Here is a 13,533-nt window from a genome sequence, read left to right on the forward strand (position 1 = left end):
CCCAAAGTAACTTCCCAGGCTTGGATTTTCAGAGTACTGGCAATGCCTGGAGACTTTCTGAACACCTACGTAATGGAAATATCAAAATCCACAGGAGGATTTGGCAACGATTTTCAAAAGAATAGTTTTTTTGCATAAATAAAAAATATCGAAAAGAACCGTAATGGCTCCACCTGCTTCTCTCGAAGCATGCACGTGCCATCCTCCTGGGAGAACAATCCCACCCATAACTGTGCAAACACTTCATACATTCCTAGGAAATAGCAAATGTACACAGCACATACACAGGCTGCGTTAGAGGCCAACACCAGAGTCCCTGAAACCCGAGCAGACCAGGCCCTCCAGCAAAACTAACCCTAAACATGCAGCACACTCCACTATGAACAGCGAGAGCGAGGCCTGGAACGCAAAACGATCAATATCCATGCCGCACGCTCCACTAAGAACAACAGTGGACAGCCAGAGCGAGGCCTGGAACGCAAAACTAACCCTAACCATGCCACATGCTCCACTAAGAACAGCAGTAGAGGGCGAGAGCGAGGCCTGACACGCAAATCGGATTTCCGGGCGGGAGAAAGGAGAGGTGTGAAACGCACGAACTGCCTGGAGGGGACGGAGAAGCAAACAACAGAGCGGGCTGCGGAGTCTGCACTCAGGGAGGAAAGACGAGAGCTTGAGCCGGAGGTGAGAGGGACGGAGGGGGATACAGGGAGGAAAGATGAGAGCTGGAGCCGGAGCCGGAGGTGAGAGGGACGGAGGGGGATACAGGGAGGAAAGACGAGAGCTGGAGCCGGAGGAGAGAGGGACGGAGGGGGACACAGGGAGGAAAGATGAGAGCTGGAGCCGGAGCCGGAGGTGAGAGGGACGGAGGGGGATACAGGGAGGAAAGATGAGAGCTGGAGCCGGAGCCGGAGGTGAGAGGGACGGAGGGAGATACAGGGAGGAAAGACGAGAGCTGGAGCCGTAGGTGAGAGGGACGGAGGGGGATACAGGGAGGAAAGACGAGAGCTGGAGCCGGAGGGGAGAGGGACGGAGGGGGACACAGGGAGGAAAGACGAGAGCTGGAGCCAGAGGTGAGAGGGACGGAGGGGGATACAGGGAGGAAAGACGAGAGCTGGAGCCGTAGGTGAGAGGGACGGAGGGGGATACAGGGAGGAAAGACGAGAGCTGGAGCCGGAGGGGAGAGGGACGGAGGGGGATACAGGGAGGAAAGACGAGAGCTGGAGCCGGAGGGGAGAGGGATGGAGGGGGATACAGGGAGGAAAGACGAGAGCCGGAGGGGAGAGGGACGGAGGGGGATACAGGGAGGAAAGACGAGAGCTGGAGCCGGAGGTGAGAGGGACGGAGGGGGATACAGGGAGGAAAGACGAGAGCTGGAGCCGGAGGGGAGAGGGACGGAGGGGGATACAGGGAGGAAAGACGAGAGCTGGAGCCGGAGGGGAGAGGGACGGAGGGGGACACAGGGAGGAAAGACGAGAGCTGGAGCCGGAGGGGAGAGGGATGGAGGGGGATACAGGGAGGAAAGACGAGAGCTGGAGCCGGAGGGGAGAGGGACGGAGGGGGACACAGGGAGGAAAGACGAGAGCTGGAGCCGGAGGTGAGAGGGATGGAGGGGACACAGGGAGGAAAGACGAGAGCTGGAGCCGGAGGTGAGAGGGACGGAGGGGGATACAAGAAGGAAAGACGAGAGCTGGAGCCGGAGGAGAGAGGGACGGAGGGGGACACAGGGAGGAAAGACGAGAGCTGGAGCCGGAGGGGAGAGGGACGGAGGGGGACACAGGGAGGAAAGACGAGAGCTGGAGCCGGAGGGGAGAGGGACGGAGGGGGATGCTGAGAGGAAAGACGAGAGCTGGAGCCGGAGGTGAGAGGGACGGAGGGGGACACAGGGAGGAAAGACGAGAGCTGGAGCCGGAGGGGAGAGGGACGGAGGGGATACAGGGAGGAAAGACGAGAGCTGGAGCCGGAGGGGAGAGGGACGGAGGGGGACACAGGGAGGAAAGACGAGAGCTGGAGCCGGAGGAGAGAGGGACGGAGGGGATACAGGGAGGAAAGATGAGAGCTGGAGCCGGAGCCGGAGGTGAGAGGGACGGAGGGGGACACAGGGAGGAAAGACGAGAGCTTGAGCCGGAGGTGAGAGGGACGGAGGGGGACACAGGGAGGAAAGACGAGAGCTGGAGCCGGAGGTGAGAGGGACGGAGGGGGATACAGGGAGGAAAGACGAGAGCTGGAGCCGGAGGGGAGAGGGACGGAGGGGGATACAGGGAGGAAAGACGAGAGCTGGAGCCGGAGGGGAGAGGGACGGAGGGGGATACAGGGAGGAAAGACGAGAGCTGGAGCCGGAGGTGAGAGGGACGGAGGGGGACACAGGGAGGAAAGACGAGAGCTGGAGCCGGAGGGGAGAGGGACGAAGGGGGATACAGGGAGGAAAGACGAGAGCTGGAGCCGGAGGGGAGAGGGACGGAGGGGGATACAGGGAGGAAAGACGAGAGCTGGAGGTGAGAGGGACGGAGGGGGATACAGGGAGGAAAGACGAGAGCTAGAGCCGGAGGTGAGAGGGACGGAGGGGGACACAGGGAGGAAAGACGAGAGCTGGAGCCGGAGGGGAGAGGGATGAAGGGGGATAAAGGGAGGAAAGACGAGAGCTGGAGCCGGAGGTGAGAGGGACGGAGGGGGATACAGGGAGGAAAGATGAGAGCTGGAGCCGGAGCCGGAGGTGAGAGGGACGGAGGGGGATACAGGGAGGAAAGACGAGAGCTGGAGCCGGAGGAGAGAGGGACGGAGGGGATACAGGGAGGAAAGATGAGAGCTGGAGCCGGAGCCGGAGGTGAGAGGGACGGAGGGGGATACAGGGAGGAAAGATGAGAGCTGGAGCCGGAGCCGGAGGTGAGAGGGACGGAGGGGGATACAGGGAGGAAAGACGAGAGCTGGAGCCGGAGGTGAGAGGGACGGAGGGGGATACAGGGAGGAAAGACGAGAGCTGGAGCCGGAGGTGAGAGGGACGGAGGGGGACACAGGGAGGAAAGATGAGAGCTGGAGCCGGAGCCGGAGGTGAGAGGGACGGAGGGAGATACAGGGAGGAAAGACGAGAGCTGGAGCCGTAGGTGAGAGGGACGGAGGGGGATACAGGGAGGAAAGACGAGAGCTGGAGCCGGAGGGGAGAGGGACGGAGGGGGACACAGGGAGGAAAGACGAGAGCTGGAGCCAGAGGTGAGAGGGACGGAGGGGGATACAGGGAGGAAAGACGAGAGCTGGAGCCGTAGGTGAGAGGGACGGAGGGGGATACAGGGAGGAAAGACGAGAGCTGGAGCCGGAGGTGAGAGGGACGGAGGGGGATACAGGGAGGAAAGACGAGAGCTGGAGCCGGAGGGGAGAGGGACGGAGGGGGATACAGGGAGGAAAGACGAGAGCTGGAGCCGGAGGGGAGAGGGACGGAGGGGGACACAGGGAGGAAAGACGAGAGCTGGAGCCGGAGGGGAGAGGGATGGAGGGGGATACAGGGAGGAAAGACGAGAGCTGGAGCCGGAGGGGAGAGGGACGGAGGGGGACACAGGGAGGAAAGACGAGAGCTGGAGCCGGAGGTGAGAGGGATGGAGGGGACACAGGGAGGAAAGACGAGAGCTGGAGCCGGAGGTGAGAGGGACGGAGGGGGATACAGGAAGGAAAGACGAGAGCTGGAGCCGGAGGAGAGAGGGACGGAGGGGGACACAGGGAGGAAAGACGAGAGCTGGAGCCGGAGGGGAGAGGGACGGAGGGGGATGCTGAGAGGAAAGACGAGAGCTGGAGCCGGAGGTGAGAGGGACGGAGGGGGACACAGGGAGGAAAGACGAGAGCTGGAGCCGGAGGGGAGAGGGACGGAGGGGATACAGGGAGGAAAGACGAGAGCTGGAGCCGGAGGGGAGAGGGACGGAGGGGGACACAGGGAGGAAAGACGAGAGCTGGAGCCGGAGGAGAGAGGGACGGAGGGGATACAGGGAGGAAAGATGAGAGCTGGAGCCGGAGCCGGAGGTGAGAGGGACGGAGGGGGACACAGGGAGGAAAGACGAGAGCTTGAGCCGGAGGTGAGAGGGACGGAGGGGGACACAGGGAGGAAAGACGAGAGCTGGAGCCGGAGGTGAGAGGGACGGAGGGGGATACAGGGAGGAAAGACGAGAGCTGGAGCCGGAGGGGAGAGGGACGGAGGGGGATACAGGGAGGAAAGACGAGAGCTGGAGCCGGAGGGGAGAGGGACGGAGGGGGATACAGGGAGGAAAGACGAGAGCTGGAGCCGGAGGTGAGAGGGACGGAGGGGGACACAGGGAGGAAAGACGAGAGCTGGAGCCGGAGGGGAGAGGGACGAAGGGGGATACAGGGAGGAAAGACGAGAGCTGGAGCCGGAGGGGAGAGGGACGGAGGGGGATACAGGGAGGAAAGACGAGAGCTGGAGGTGAGAGGGACGGAGGGGGATACAGGGAGGAAAGACGAGAGCTAGAGCCGGAGGTGAGAGGGACGGAGGGGGACACAGGGAGGAAAGACGAGAGCTGGAGCCGGAGGGGAGAGGGATGAAGGGGGATAAAGGGAGGAAAGACGAGAGCTGGAGCCGGAGGTGAGAGGGACGGAGGGGGATACAGGGAGGAAAGATGAGAGCTGGAGCCGGAGCCGGAGGTGAGAGGGACGGAGGGGGATACAGGGAGGAAAGACGAGAGCTGGAGCCGGAGGAGAGAGGGACGGAGGGGATACAGGGAGGAAAGATGAGAGCTGGAGCCGGAGCCGGAGGTGAGAGGGACGGAGGGGGATACAGGGAGGAAAGATGAGAGCTGGAGCCGGAGCCGGAGGTGAGAGGGACGGAGGGGGATACAGGGAGGAAAGACGAGAGCTGGAGCCGGAGGTGAGAGGGACGGAGGGGGATACAGGGAGGAAAGACGAGAGCTGGAGCCGGAGGTGAGAGGGACGGAGGGGGACACAGGGAGGAAAGACGAGAGCTGGAGCCGGAGGGGAGAGGGACGGAGGGGGATACAGGGAGGAAAGACGAGAGCTGGAGCCGGAGGAGAGAGGGACGGAGGGGATACAGGGAGGAAAGACGAGAGCTGGAGCCGGAGGGGAGAGGGACGGAGGGGGATACAGGGAGGAAAGACGAGAGCTGGAGCCGGAGGAGAGAGGGACGGAGGGGATACAGGGAGGAAAGACGAGAGCTGGAGCCGGAGGGGAGAGGGACGGAGGGGGACACAGGGAGGAAAGACGAGAGCTGGAGCCGGAGGAGAGAGGGACGGAGGGGATACAGGGAGGAAAGATGAGAGCTGGAGCCGGAGCCGGAGGTGAGAGGGACGGAGGGGGATACAGGGAGGAAAGACGAGAGCTGGAGCCGGAGGTGAGAGGGACGGAGGGGGATACAGGGAGGAAAGACGAGAGCTGGAGCCGTAGGTGAGAGGGACGGAGGGGGATACAGGGAGGAAAGACGAGAGCTGGAGCCGGAGGGGAGAGGGACGGAGGGGGATACAGGGAGGAAAGACGAGAGCTGGAGCCGGAGGGGAGAGGGACGGAGGGGGATACAGGGAGGAAAGACGAGAGCTGGAGCCGGAGGTGAGAGGGACGGAGGGGGACACAGGGAGGAAAGACGAGAGCTGGAGCCGGAGGGGAGAGGGACGAAGGGGGATACAGGGAGGAAAGACGAGAGCTGGAGCCGGAGGGGAGAGGGACGGAGGGGGATACAGGGAGGAAAGACGAGAGCTGGAGGTGAGAGGGACGGAGGGGGATACAGGGAGGAAAGACGAGAGCTAGAGCCGGAGGTGAGAGGGACGGAGGGGGACACAGGGAGGAAAGACGAGAGCTGGAGCCGGAGGGGAGAGGGATGAAGGGGGATAAAGGGAGGAAAGACGAGAGCTGGAGCCGGAGGGGAGAGGGACGGAGGGGGATACAGGGAGGAAAGACGAGAGCTGGAGCCGGAGGTGAGAGGGACGGAGGGGGATACAGGGAGGAAAGACGAGAGCTGGAGCCGGAGGTGAGAGGGACGGAGGGGGACACAGGGAGGAAAGACGGGAGCTGGAGCCGGAGGTGAGAGGGATGGAGGGGGATACAGGGAGGAAAGACGAGAGCTGGAGCCGGAGGGGAGAGGGACGGAGGGGGATACAGGGAGGAAAGACGAGAGCTGGAGCCGGAGGTGAGAGGGACGGAGGGGGATACAGGGAGGAAAGACGAGAGCTAGAGCCGGAGGTGAGAGGGACGGAGGGGGATACAGGGAGGAAAGACGAGAGCTAGAGCCGGAGGAGAGAGGGACGGAGGGGGACACAGGGAGGAAAGACGAGAGCTGGAGCCGGAGGGGAGAGGGACGGAGGGGGATACAGGGAGGAAAGACGAGAGCTGGAGGTGAGAGGGACGGAGGGGGATACAGGGAGGAAAGACGAGAGCTAGAGCCGGAGGTGAGAGGGACGGAGGGGGACACAGGGAGGAAAGACGAGAGCTAGAGCCGGAGGGGAGAGGGACGGAGGGGGACACAGGGAGGAAAGACGAGAGCTGGAGCCGGAGGGGAGAGGGACGGAGGGGGATACAGGGAGGAAAGACGAGAGCTGGAGCCGGAGGGGAGAGGGACGGAGGGGGATACAGGGAGGAAAGACGAGAGCTGGAGGTGAGAGGGACGGAGGGGGACACAGGGAGGAAAGACGAGAGCTGGAGCCGGAGGGGAGAGGGACGGAGGGGGATACAGGGAGGAAAGACGAGAGCTGGAGGTGAGAGGGACGGAGGGGGACACAGGGAGGAAAGACGAGAGCTGGAGCCGGAGGGGAGAGGGACGGAGGGGGATACAGGGAGGAAGGACGAGAGCTGGAGCCGGAGGGGAGAGGGACGGAGGGGGATACAGGGAGGAAGGACGAGAGCTGGAGCCGGAGGTGAGAGGGACGGAGGGGGACACAGGGGGGAAAGACGAGAGCTGGAGCCGGAGGGGAGAGGGACGGAGGGGGACACAGGGAGGAAAGACGAGAGCTTGAGCCGGAGGTGAGAGGGACGGAGGGGGACACAGGGGGGAAAGACGAGAGCTGGAGCCGGAGGGGAGAGGGACGGAGGGGGATACAGGGGGGAAAGACGAGAGCTGGAGCCGGAGGGGAGAGGGATGGAGGGGGATACAGGGAGGAAAGACGGGAGCTGGAGCCGGAGGGGAGAGGGACGGAGGGACACAGGGAGGAAAGACGAGAGCTGGAGCCGGAGGTGAGAGGGACGGGGGGGGGACAGGGAGGAAAGACGAGAGCTGGAGCCGGAGGTGAGAGGGACGGAGGGGGATACAGGGAGGAAAGACGAGAGCTGGAGCCGGAGGGCAGAGGGACGGAGGGGGACACAGGGAGGAAAGACGGGAGCTGGAGCCGGAGGTGAGAGGGACGGAGGGGGACACAGGGAGGAAAGACGAGAGCTGGAGCCAGAGGTGAGAGGGACGGAGGGGGACACGGGGAGGAAAGACGAGAGCTGGAGCCGGAGGGGAGAGGGACGGAGGGGGATACAGGGAGGAAAGACGAGAGCTGGAGCCGGAGGGGAAAGGGACGGAGGGGGACACAGGGAGGAAAGACGAGAGCTGGAGCCGGAGGGGAGAGGGACGGAGGGGGATACAGGGAGGAAAGACGAGAGCTGGAGCCGGAGGGGAGAGGGACGGAGGGGGATACAGGGAGGAAAGACGAGAGCTGGAGCCAGAGGGGAGAGGGACGGAGGGGGACACAGGGAGGAAAGACGAGAGCTGGAGCCGGAGGGGAGAGGGACGGAGGGGGATACAGGGAGGAAAGACGAGAGCTGGAGCCGGAGGGGAGAGGGACGGAGGGGGATACAGGGAGGAAAGACGAGAGCTGGAGCCGGAGGGGAGAGGGACGGAGGGGGATACAGGGAGGAAAGACGAGAGCTGGAGCCGGAGGTGAGAGGGACGGAGGGGGATACAGGGAGGAAAGACGAGAGCTGGAGCCGGAGGTGAGAGGGACGGAGGTGGACACAGGGAGGAAAGACGAGAGCTGGAGCCGGAGGGGAGAGGGACGGAGGGGGATACAGGGAGGAAAGACGAGAGCTGGAGGTGAGAGGGACGGAGGGGGATACAGGGAGGAAAGACGAGAGCTAGAGCCGGAGGTGAGAGGGACGGAGGGGGACACAGGGAGGAAAGACGAGAGCTAGAGCCGGAGGGGAGAGGGACGGAGGGGGACACAGGGAGGAAAGACGAGAGCTGGAGCCGGAGGGGAGAGGGACGGAGGGGGATTCAGGGAGGAAAGACGAGAGCTGGAGGTGAGAGGGACGGAGGGGGACACAGGGAGGAAAGACGAGAGCTGGAGCCGGAGGGGAGAGGGACGGAGGGGGATACAGGGAGGAAGGACGAGAGCTGGAGCCGGAGGGGAGAGGGACGGAGGGGGATACAGGGAGGAAGGACGAGAGCTGGAGCCGGAGGTGAGAGGGACGGAGGGGGACACAGGGGGGAAAGACGAGAGCTGGAGCCGGAGGGGAGAGGGACGGAGGGGGACACAGGGAGGAAAGACGAGAGCTTGAGCCGGAGGTGAGAGGGACGGAGGGGGACACAGGGGGGAAAGACGAGAGCTGGAGCCGGAGGGGAGAGGGACGGAGGGGGATACAGGGGGGAAAGACGAGAGCTGGAGCCGGAGGGGAGAGGGATGGAGGGGGATACAGGGAGGAAAGACGGGAGCTGGAGCCGGAGGGGAGAGGGACGGAGGGACACAGGGAGGAAAGACGAGAGCTGGAGCCGGAGGTGAGAGGGACGGGGGGGGGACAGGGAGGAAAGACGAGAGCTGGAGCCGGAGGTGAGAGGGACGGAGGGGGATACAGGGAGGAAAGACGAGAGCTGGAGCCGGAGGAGAGAGGGATGGAGGGGGATACAGGGAGGAAAGACGAGAGCTGGAGCCGGAGGAGAGAGGGACGGAGGGGGATACAGGGAGGAAAGACGAGAGCTGGAGCCGGAGGGGAGAGGGACGGAGGGGGATACAGGGAGGAAAGACGAGAGCTGGAGCCGGAGGGCAGAGGGACGGAGGGGGACACAGCGGGGAAAGACGAGAGCTGGAGCCGGAGGGGAGAGGGACGGAGGGGGACACAGGGAGGAAAGACGAGAGCTTGAGCCGGAGGTGAGAGGGACGGAGGGGGACACAGGGAGGAAAGACGAGAGCTGGAGCCGGAGGGGAGAGGGATGAAGGGGGATACAGGGAGGAAAGACGGGAGCTGGAGCCGGAGGGGAGAGGGACGGAGGGACACAGGGAGGAAAGACGAGAGCTGGAGCCGGAGGTGAGAGGGACGGGGGGGGACAGGGAGGAAAGACGAGAGCTGGAGCCGGAGGTGAGAGGGACGGAGGGGGATACAGGGAGGAAAGACGAGAGCTGGAGCCGGAGGAGAGAGGGATGGAGGGGGATACAGGGAGGAAAGACGAGAGCTGGAGCCGGAGGAGAGAGGGACGGAGGGGGATACAGGGAGGAAAGACGAGAGCTGGAGCCGGAGGGGAGAGGGACGGAGGGGGATACAGGGAGGAAAGACGAGAGCTGGAGCCGGAGGGCAGAGGGACGGAGGGGGACACAGGGGGGAAAGACGAGAGCTGGAGCCGGAGGTGAGAGGGACGGAGGGAGGGGGACACATGGAGGAAAGACGAGAGCTGGAGCCGGAGGGGAGAGGGATGGAGGGGGATACAGGGAAGAAAGACGAGAGCTGGAGCCGGAGGGGAGAGGGACGGAGGGGGATACAGGGAGGAAAGACGAGAGCTGGAGCCGGAGGTGAGAGGGATGGAGGGGGATACAGGGAGGAAAGACGAGAGCTGGAGCCGGAGGGGAGAGGGATGGAGGGGGACACAGGGAGGAAAGACGGGAGCTGGAGCCGGAGGTGAGAGGGATGGAGGGGGATACAGGGAGGAAAGACGAGAGCTGGAGCCGGAGGTGAGATGGATGGAGGGGGATACAGGGAGGAAAGACGAGAGCTGGAGCCGGAGGGGAGAGGGATGGAGGGGGACACAGGGAGGAAAGACGAGAGCTGGAGCCGGAGGGGAGAGGGACGGAGGGGGATACAGGGAGGAAAGACGAGAGCTGGAGCCGGAGGTGAGAGGGACGGAGGGGGACACAGGGAGGAAAGACGAGAGCTGGAGCCGGAGGTGAGAGGGACGGAGGGGGACACAGGGAGGAAAGACGAGAGCAAGAGCCGGAGGGCAGAGGGACGGAGGGGGACACAGGGAGGAAAGACGAGAGCTAGAGCCGGAGGGCAGAGGGACGGAGGGGGACAGGGAGGAAAGACGAGAGCAGGAGCCGGAGGGGAGAGGGACGGAGGAGGACAGGGAGGAAAGACGAGAGCTGGAGCCGGAGGGGAGAGGGATGGAGGGGATACAGGGAGGAAAGACGAGAGCCGGAGGTGAGAGGGACGGAGGGGGATACAGGGAGGAAATACGAGAGCTGGAGCCGGAGGGGAGAGGGACGGAGGGGGACACAGGGAGGAAAGACGAGAGCTAGAGCCGGAGGGCAGAGGGACGGAGGGGGATACAGGGAAGAAAGACGAGAGCTGGAGCCGGAGGTGAGAGGGACGGAGGGGGATACAGGGAGGAAAGACGAGAGCTGGAGCCAGAGGTGAGAGGGGGGGGGGACACAGGGAGGAAAGACGAGAGCTGGAGCCGGAGGGGAGAGGGATGGAGGGGGATACAGGGAGGAAAGACGAGAGCTAGAGCCGGAGGGCAGAGGGACGGAGGGGGATACAGGGAGGAAAGACGAGAGCTGGAGCCAGAGGTGAGAGGGGGGGGGGGGGGGGGGACACAGGGAGGAAAGACGAGAGCTGGAGCCGGAGGGGAGAGGGATGGAGTGGGATACAGGGAGGAAAGACGAGAGCTGGAGCCAGAGGTGAGAGGGGGGGGGGACACAGGGAGGAAAGACGAGAGCTAGAGCCGGAGGTGAGAGGGACCGAGGGGGATACAGGGAGGAAAGACGAGAGCTGAAGCCGGAGGTGAGAGGGACGGAGGGGGACACAGGGAGGAAAGACGAGAGCTGGAGCCGGAGGTGAGAGGGACGGAGGGGGACACAGGGAGGAAAGACGAGAGCAAGAGCCGGAGGGCAGAGGGACGGAGGGGGACACAGGGAGGAAAGACGAGAGCTAGAGCCGGAGGGCAGAGGGACGGAGGGGGACAGGGAGGAAAGACGAGAGCAGGAGCCGGAGGGGAGAGGGACGGAGGAGGACAGGGAGGAAAGACGAGAGCTGGAGCCGGAGGGGAGAGGGATGGAGGGGATACAGGGAGGAAAGACGAGAGCCGGAGGTGAGAGGGACGGAGGGGGATACAGGGAGGAAATACGAGAGCTGGAGCCGGAGGGGAGAGGGACGGAGGGGGACACAGGGAGGAAAGACGAGAGCTAGAGCCGGAGGGCAGAGGGACGGAGGGGGATACAGGGAAGAAAGACGAGAGCTGGAGCCGGAGGTGAGAGGGACGGAGGGGGATACAGGGAGGAAAGACGAGAGCTGGAGCCAGAGGTGAGAGGGGGGGGGGACACAGGGAGGAAAGACGAGAGCTGGAGCCGGAGGGGAGAGGGATGGAGGGGGATACAGGGAGGAAAGACGAGAGCTAGAGCCGGAGGGCAGAGGGACGGAGGGGGATACAGGGAGGAAAGACGAGAGCTGGAGCCAGAGGTGAGAGGGGGGGGGGGGGGACACGGGGAGGAAAGACGAGAGCTGGAGCCGGAGGGGAGAGGGATGGAGTGGGATACAGGGAGGAAAGACGAGAGCTGGAGCCAGAGGTGAGAGGGGGGGGGGACACAGGGAGGAAAGACGAGAGCTAGAGCCGGAGGTGAGAGGGACCGAGGGGGATACAGGGAGGAAAGACGAGAGCTGGAGCCGGAGGTGAGAGGGATGGAGAGGGACACAGGGAGGAAAGACGAGAGCTAGAGCCGGAGGTGAGAGGGACCGAGGGGGATACAGGGAGGAAAGACGAAAGCTGGAGCCGGAGGTGAGGGGGGGGGATACAGGGAGGAAAGACGAGAGCTGGAGCCGGAGGGGAGAGGGACACAGGGAGGAAAGACGAGAGCTAGAGCCGGAGGTGAGAGGGACCGAGGGCGATACAGGGAGGAAAGACGAGAGCTGGAGCCGGAGGGGAGAGGGACACAGGGAGGAAAGACGAGAGCTAGAGCCGGAGGTGAGAGGGACCGAGGGGGATACAGGGAGGAAAGACGAGAGCTGGAGCCGGAGGTGAGGGGGGGGGGATACAGGGAGGAAAGACGAGAGCTGGAGCCGGAGGGGAGAGGGACACAGGGAGGAAAGACGAGAGCTAGAGCCGGAGGTGAGAGGGACCGAGGGGGATACAGGGAGGAAAGACGAGAGCTGGAGCCGGAGGTGAGAGGGACCGAGGGGGATACAGGGAGTAAAGACGAGAGCTGGAGCCGGAGGTGAGGGGGACGGAGGGGGATACAGGGAGGAAAGACGAGAGCTGGAGCCGGATGTGAGAGGGACGGAGGGGGACACAGGGAGGAAAGACGAGAGCTGGAGCCGGAGGTGAGAGGGACGGAGGGGGACACAGGGAGGAAAGACGAGAGCTGGAGCCGGAGGGGAGAGGGACGGAGGGGGATACAGGGGCGATACAGGGAGGAAAGACGAGAGCTGGAGCCGGAGGGGAGAGGGACACAGGGAGGAAAGACGAGAGCTAGAGCCGGCGGTGAGAGGGACCGAGGGGGATACAGGGAGGAAAGACGAGAGCTGGAGCCGGAGGGGAGAGGGACACAGGGAGGAAAGAGAGGGACACAGGGAGGAAAGACGAGAGCTAGAGCCGGAGGTGAGAGGGACCGAGGGGGATACAGGGAGGAAAGACGAGAGCTGGAGCCGGAGGTGAGGGGGGGGGGGGATACAGGGAGGAAAGACGAGAGCTGGAGCCGGAGGGGAGAGGGACACAGGGAGGAAAGACGAGAGCTAGAGCCGGAGGTGAGAGGGACCGAGGGGGATACAGGGAGGAAAGACGAGAGCTGGAGCCGGAGGTGAGAGGGACGGAGGGGGACACAGGGAGGAAAGACGAGAGCTGGAGCCGGAGGTGAGAGGGACGGAGGGGGACACGGGGAGGAAAGACGAGAGCTGGAGCCGGAGGTGAGAGGGACGGAGGGGATACAGGGAGGAAAGACGAGAGCGTGAGCCGGAGGTGAGATGAATGGAGGGGATACAGGGAGGAAAGACGAGAGCCGGAGGTGAGAGGGACGGAGGGGGACGCAGGGGGGAAAGACGAGAGCTGGAGCCGGAGGTGAGAGGGGCGGAGGGGGATACAGGGAGGAAAGACGAGAGCTGGAGCCGGAGGTGAGAGGGGCGGAGGGGGATACAGGGAGGAAAGACGAGAGCTGGAGCCGGAGGTGAGAGGGGCGGAGGGGGATACAGGGAGGAAAGACGAGAGCTGGAGCCGGAGGTGAGAGGGGCGGAGGGGGATACAGGGAGGAAAGACGAGAGCTGGAGCCGGAGGTGAGAGGGGCGGAGGGGGATACAGGGAGGAAAGACGAGAGCTGGAGCCGGAGGTGAGAGGGACGGAGGGGGACACGGGGAGGAAAGACGAGAGCGTGAGCCGGAGGTGAGATGAATGGAGGGGATACAGGGAGGAAAGACGAGAGC

At 64.3% G+C, this 13,533-nt stretch overlaps 1 protein-coding gene across 1 annotated transcript in view; it reads left to right on the plus strand.

Moving 5' to 3' along the window:
* Window positions 1–577: 577 nt before the first annotated feature.
* Window positions 578–13,533, plus strand: part of LOC147736882 (uncharacterized) — a 147,158-nt gene continuing 134,202 nt past the window's right edge. Inside the window, exon 1 of the mRNA XM_086952717.1 lies at window positions 578–684. The gene's annotated coding sequence lies outside the window, so the exon portion shown is untranslated. The remainder of the gene's footprint in view (window positions 685–13,533) is intronic.

Source organism: Lissotriton vulgaris, chromosome 1_2, assembly GCF_964263255.1.
Source record: "Lissotriton vulgaris chromosome 1_2, aLisVul1.2, whole genome shotgun sequence".
NCBI classification, from domain to species: Eukaryota; Metazoa; Chordata; class Amphibia; order Caudata; family Salamandridae; genus Lissotriton; species Lissotriton vulgaris.